We start from the raw sequence: 6,667 nt of genomic DNA, 5'->3' as shown, positions 1-6,667 counted from the left end.
CTTGCCGTGTGGACCACGGCGAGCTCCCTCGTCTTGGCGCGGATGAGCCAGTCGTCCAGGTAGGGGTAGACGTAGATCCCCTCGCGGCGCAGCTGCGCCGCCACCGGTGCAAGGCACTTGGTGAATACCCTGGGTGCCGACCGTAGTCCGAAGGGAAGGGCTTTGAACTTGTTCAGACGTCGCAGGTCCAGGATGGGGCGCCATCCTCCCGTCTTTTTCTTCACGAGGAAGTATCTCGAGTAGACTCCGGAGCCCCGAAGCCTCTTTGGGACGAGTTCGATGGCGCCCTTTCTGAGCATCGCCTTTACCTCCAGGAGAAGTTGAGGGACGTGAAGTTCTTTCCTGGCCACGGGGGGGACGCGCGGGCACCTTCTTTGAAACTCGGAGCGCGTGGCCCCGGGCCAGGGCGTCCAGCACCCAACGGTCGGTGGAGATGGACTCCCACACGCTGACGAAGCCCGCCAGCCGGCCTCCCACCGGGGTGCTTCGGTGGGGGCCCGACCCCAAGGCCGGTTCAATCCTGCTTGGACGCGGCCTTGCCGCCTTGACCTCCTTGGCGACGACGGCGGGGTCCGCTAGACTTGCCTCGTCCTCTGTAGGCCTCTTGCGACGACGAGCGGGCCGCTTGACGGTAGGAAGCGAAACCGCCGCCGGAACCTTTGGAGGCGCCCTTGCCTCCGCCGCTCCGAAAGGGCGTCCGTCGTTGCAGGACTCCAAGGGCCCGGGCCGTCTCAGTATCCGCCTTGATGGCCTGAAGGGAATCGTCCACTGTCTTCCCAAACAGGTTGTTCCCGTCGAAGGGCATGTCCAGGACTCTGGTCTGGACGTCCTGCCGGAAGTCCGTAGCTTTGAGCCATCCACGACGTCGAAGGCAAACACCGTTGCCCAGCTGGCGGAATCCAGTGTCGGCGATGTCCGTCGCCACGGTGATGGCGTGGTCCAAGGCCACCTCACCTTCCTGCAGGATCTCAAGGGCCTCCGCCCTCTTGTCGTCCGGCAGAAAATCCAGCAGAGGAGCCATCTTGTACCAGAGCTCCCTGTCGTAGCGGGCCACGATAGCCAAGGCGTTGGCCGCTTTAATCGTCGTCGCTGCCGACGAGATGACTCTACGCCCCATAGTATCCAATTTCTTTCCCTCGCCGTCCGGCGGGGAAGTCGATGTGGAGGCCGCACCCCCCCCCGCTTTCTTCCTGGCTGCCGCGGAGACGACGGAGTCCGGGGTAGGCTGCGCCCGGAGGCATAGGGGGGCCGTGTCCGGGACCCGGTACTTTTTCTCGTACCGGTCTCTTCTAGCTGGCGTCGTGGAAGGGTTCTTGAGGAGGGAAAGGCCCTCATCCCAAATGTCGTCCAACAGAGGCACTGCGAGGACCGTCTTCCTCTTGGCCTCGCGCCGCTGATAAAGGAAGCCTTCCTTTTTCTTCTCCTCAGGGCAGAGTTGGAAAAGCTCGGAAGCCCTGGAGATCATGGAGTGGAAAGATCCGATCTCGTCGGGCGGAGAGGCCCTAGTGGGAGGCGACGACGGAAAATCCTCGTCGTATGCCTCGTCATCCGTACCCGTCGCTGCCGTGTCAGTCCCCGTATCATCCCCCTCGGGTGGACGGGGAGGAGGGCTGGAAGGGGCGCGACGGTTGAAAAGGAGGTGGTGGATGGATCCTTCTTTTCTTGGTAGGGGGAACACCAGAAGGTCCCGGTTCTGGATCCCCCGACGGGAGAGGTTCCTCCGTCGGTAACGGTAGCCTCGTCCTTATCTCGGAGCATAAGGACTGTATGGCCAACAAAATGGCCGCCGAGTTGTCTTGCGGCGCTGGCAGAGGGGAATCCGACGGGCGAGCAGGGGCCCCGTCGGTATCCTCGACGATGTCGTCGTCGTCACCTGCGTCGGGGTCCATTCCGACGGGCTGGCCTTCTTCCACGCCTAGGCCGTGGCTTAAGACCTCGATCAGTTCCTCTTCTGAGGTTGAGGCCGACTCTACGACGACGCCCTGCCCCCCCTTCTTCCCCACGGAGGGTTTCACGGGGGTCCTATCGATGGGCACAAAGGAAGACTCCCTCCGAGGAGGCAGGGAGATTCTGGGCCCTGAGGCCGCCAACCACTGGTGCAGCCCCCACAGGCTGAGCCAGGGCCGCCGCGACCGTTTCGATAGAGGGCTTGGTCGGATGGATCAAGGCCTTCACCACCTTAGGTGCGCTCACCGCCTTATCCTTGAGGGAGGGGGCACTGCCACGCTCCTCCTCTGCCTTAGAGCTCGACCGGGGCCTCTCCAGGAGCTTCGCCGGGTGCTCGGCCTTCCTCTTACCCGACCCAGAGCGTTGGCTCGTGGTTGATGGTGCTGGGGAGGGTGCGCCCTGCCTGGCGCCCGCAGAGCCCGACCGTTCGGCGCTCCCGGTGCCAGCGGACTCGCGGTGCTTGGCCTTATGTTGGGCCCCCGTCGCCGGGGCGCCCTCAAAGGTCTTAGAAGACCGCTCGGATTTCTTCTTCTTCTCGCCAGATGGGCTCTTACCCTCCAGCCAGTTGGCGAGACGTTGATGGCGGTCCTTCATGGTCCGTTCCGACATGTTGCCGCAAAACGCACAGTCCTTCTCCACGTGCGTCTTGTCCTCATGAAGGCAGTAAAGGCAGAAAGAGTGTTCGTCCTCCTTGAAGACGTTCTGCAGCTGGCATCCAGGGCAGACCCTGAACAGCTTTCCGGGCGTCGAGCTTCCCTTCTCCTGGGCCATCTCCGAGACAGGGCCTGAGAAGCTTCTGGAGTCCTCCGAAGTGTAGCTCGACGAAATCTTCACCCTTGAGGGGCACAGATGAATCCGACACGGGTCCCCGTTGATCGGATGTAGGATCGGTGGAGCTTGAGGCTCTTTTGACCGAAAGAATCGAAGTTTTTGTAAAAAGCGCGAAAAAATAGCACTAACGCTCGAGAGCAATAGCACGAGGATCCCAACACATGAACGTGCGGTAAAAATCTGAAGATGGCTGCCAGAGGCGGTGCTTAGGTAGAGGGCAGTCATTGGCTGTGGTCAGTATGACGCAGAGACCAGTGATTGGTTATTACTACGAAAGACAGATCAGAAACGAAACTGATACTGGTTTTTTCTTTACCGAGGATTCCCAGCCTGACGACGGGGAATATTCATGAGCATGTGAATCCATGCCAGACCCCATGCTGGAGAACTAGTATTTACTTTTGCATTTCAAAAATAATTTATTTTGTTTTTCTTTTACCTGTCTTTTCAAATGGTGTGTTCCACCCACGGTGGCAATGTATATTACATATATTCCAACCTGTGTGCACAAATATTGATTGGATATGGATATTCTACTGGTGGCTACTTGCCAGCTGGCCTCCTGGGCAGTGCTGCATACCTTCACCTGGTATTACCGTCTGGGGCAGCAGCATAGGTCCTGTGCGGTCCTGCAACACCTGTTCCAATAAGGTAGGCCCACTGCTTCGGGGCGTTTATTTTGAACTGTCACTTGATTGTCTCATGTATGCGATTGAGTGTTCATTGGTTTGCCTTTTACACTCACCATGCATGGATGGTAACACTATGTAATCTATTCACAGCATGTGAATCCATGAAAGATCCAATGCTGGAGAAGGGAGTAGTTTACCTGTAACTACTTTACTCCAGCGTTGGTATCTTTCATGGTTTCACATGCGCCTGCCAGCCACCTCTGCAGACAAACCGGCTTTGGGTTCGCTCTACTTGGAGGTTAAAATCTGAAGGGAAGCTGTGGGGCAGGGCTATTTATACCCTATGTCCTATTGGTGGAGACTACAGCACCCAAAAAGGACAAAGATAGGACACTAAAGTTAGTTTGCCATAGGAAAACGCCAAGTTAAGTGACCGAGGTTTCCCAACCTGACAGAATATTCACAGCATGTGAATCCATGAAATATCCAATGCTGGAGAAGGACTTCACATTGCGGACTTGCATAACCCGCTTCCATGAGAGCGGGTGGGTTTTCTTAATGGACTTGGCCCCAACATGACAGGGTAGCAGTGTAGGACACTTCCGTTGCGTGTCGAGGAAGAGCATTTGAGGCATTGCAGCCAAGTAAGATTTTCTGGAAAATCCTAGTGCGGATAAACTTTGCATCGCCTGTGTTTTTTAAGAGGGCTTGAGTAAGGTTCATCTCTGACCAACTGAGGCATGGGTACACATGGATCCCTGAACGACTGGCGTGACACTGCAGGAGTTGGCATATGGTGAATACCCTAGATGTAGATTTGAGGCCGCAGTGTAGGGCCACTAACAGCTTGGTCCCACCACGGCAATTCTGTGGAGACAGTGAATAGGGATAATCATGCGTCCTCTAGACCCAGCACATTCTGGGAGATTTTGAAGGGCCAGTATCAGTCTCCAACCACCTGATTGCTGTAGGTATTTAACCACATTTGGGTGATGGCCACAGACTATATCCAAATTCGTCAGTAATGAAGGAGAACCCAACGCTAACAGAATGTCAAACAAAATCACGAGTAACCCAGACAACCGAGCAAACAACCAGGAAGCCATGTGGCCCAGAGAACGGAGCATCACTCAAACCGTCCAAAGTAAAAAAAAATAAACTTCAATCCTAATGGACGAGTTCGCTAGAAGCTCTAAATCAAAGAAAAGCTGCTTCCATCTTCACAAGATCATACCCATCTATCCCCTTCATAACACTGGCCATGTTCTCCCTCATGTTCAGGATAAACTAGTGTATACTTTGTAAAGCCTGAGGAAACTGCAATGAATACAAAACTCAGATGCCAGACTACCTAAGATCACATCACAACAGTGCTAAGGATGCTGCATTGGCTCAGTCAAAAAACTATAATCACCTTCAAAACTTTGTGCATACACAGCAATCCATGCACAGGGAGCAGAATGTATACAAAGTAAAGTCAGTCTACAAAACAAGACCATTTGGATCCAGCAACAACATTCGCCAGGAACAGACTACACAAGTAAAAACTGGGAGGGGTTTGCTATGCAACTTCTCTTGTAGAGCTATAAAACTCGAACTCCCTCCAGAGAGATAACAGAGGACCATCTAAAATTCAGAACACTGATAAAAACCTGGCTATTTAGCACCAAATAAGAAACTACTGAACAGCTTGGAAGGCTTGTTTGAGGCCAGGAATGCATCTCACCCGGATGAAGGGCCAACGGTGGAAACAGGATGAGATGCGTTTCACTGATCGGACCATGGGCGCAAAAGGCATTACAAAGAATACGCCGTGAAGCAGAAACCCATGCAGCTCACGAACCATGGCGCACAGGGACCACCAATGCTGGAGGAACTTGTGGGGTGAAACGTCAGGGGAAGGGATGTGTTGCATTTAGTCATAACATCGGGGTAGGAAGTGTATTGCCACTTACTGTACTAAAACCCAACACCTGTAAACCCCTTCAACTAAATGATACTTCTACAGCTCCACATATCGCACGCACAACACAAACTAGACTAGCTGAAACACCACATGGTAAATGTCAGCTGAAACAAGACGCAGGGTGCCTGGTTTCGCCAAACTGAATCTGCCAACATATCACATCTGGTTCTCCCCCCCCCCCACTTAGTCCTACCAACATACCCCACGCGCATTCCTTGCATCACAGATCCAGAGTGCCAAGATACCACAGGTGGCAGTGCGCTGTGGAAGAACCCAAAAGTCAGCTGGTAATCATGCGAAGTACTGGAAAATTGGACTTTACAGAAAGCAGCAAGTTACAACAGTGTGCCAGTCATGGTGGCCTGGTGAGCAACTGTTTTTATTTACAACTAAATCCCCAAAGTAATATAGTTTGAATATCCAGTTGGAATTCAGTTACCTTGAGCCTTCATTGGCAGCACAGAACTAAAGCATTCACCATTTGACCAAAGCAGGTGTCAGGGTGATCAACCACTGCAGATATGGCTTCATCTGATACGGTTTGTCGTGTGGGCCAAACAGGACATAATGATGGTGACTGCTGTGGACACAATGCGCTTCCCAAAAGACTAGTTGGACAGTCCTTGTCCGAGGCACCACACATGAAGAGGGATTGAAAGTATAAGAGCTGCTGTGGAAACGACAGCAGCTATGCTCAGTTGGGTATGTAAGCATTTATGAGTCCTGTACTTTCTAGGAGGGGCCGTGAACCGGATATTCACCTTTACTTGATACGAAGCGTGCCAAACATCTTGGGGGCCCTCAAGATGGTGTGTAATGTTGCATTTTCGTCAGGGGTTGAATACTTGATGGAAGTCATCAGGTTCACCATCCTTAGGGACCAAGTCAATGAATGATTAATTATGGGGGACCATACCAACACAAGACAACACTCGAAGGGTGGAAAATTAACATAGTATAAAGTATCATTTTCAGAACCAATAGTAATGTCACAAATTAGGTCAGAGATTAAAAGGGACCTTAGTTGCAGCATGACTGGGGGTAGCAATCTATGGCTGTGGATTATCTATGCAAACTAGGTGCTGGACCAGCCAAATATCTCTGTAACCCACGTGCAGTCATTTGCTGGAGTATGAAATGGTTAGCTGCATAAGTTATGTGATTGCATTGATAGAAATAACGCAACCACAATGGGAGCAAGACTACCCCCACCAAATCTGCCAGCACAACTGCTAACCACAGTATATCGTCCAAGCCTTGTTCCTAGAAGGCCAATACCACCCTCAAGCTG

Source organism: Ambystoma mexicanum, chromosome 11, assembly GCF_040938575.1.
Source record: "Ambystoma mexicanum isolate Mex_15411 chromosome 11, UKY_AmexF1_1, whole genome shotgun sequence".
NCBI lineage: Eukaryota > Metazoa > Chordata > Amphibia > Caudata > Ambystomatidae > Ambystoma > Ambystoma mexicanum.
This window is presented reverse-complemented; position numbering follows the sequence as displayed.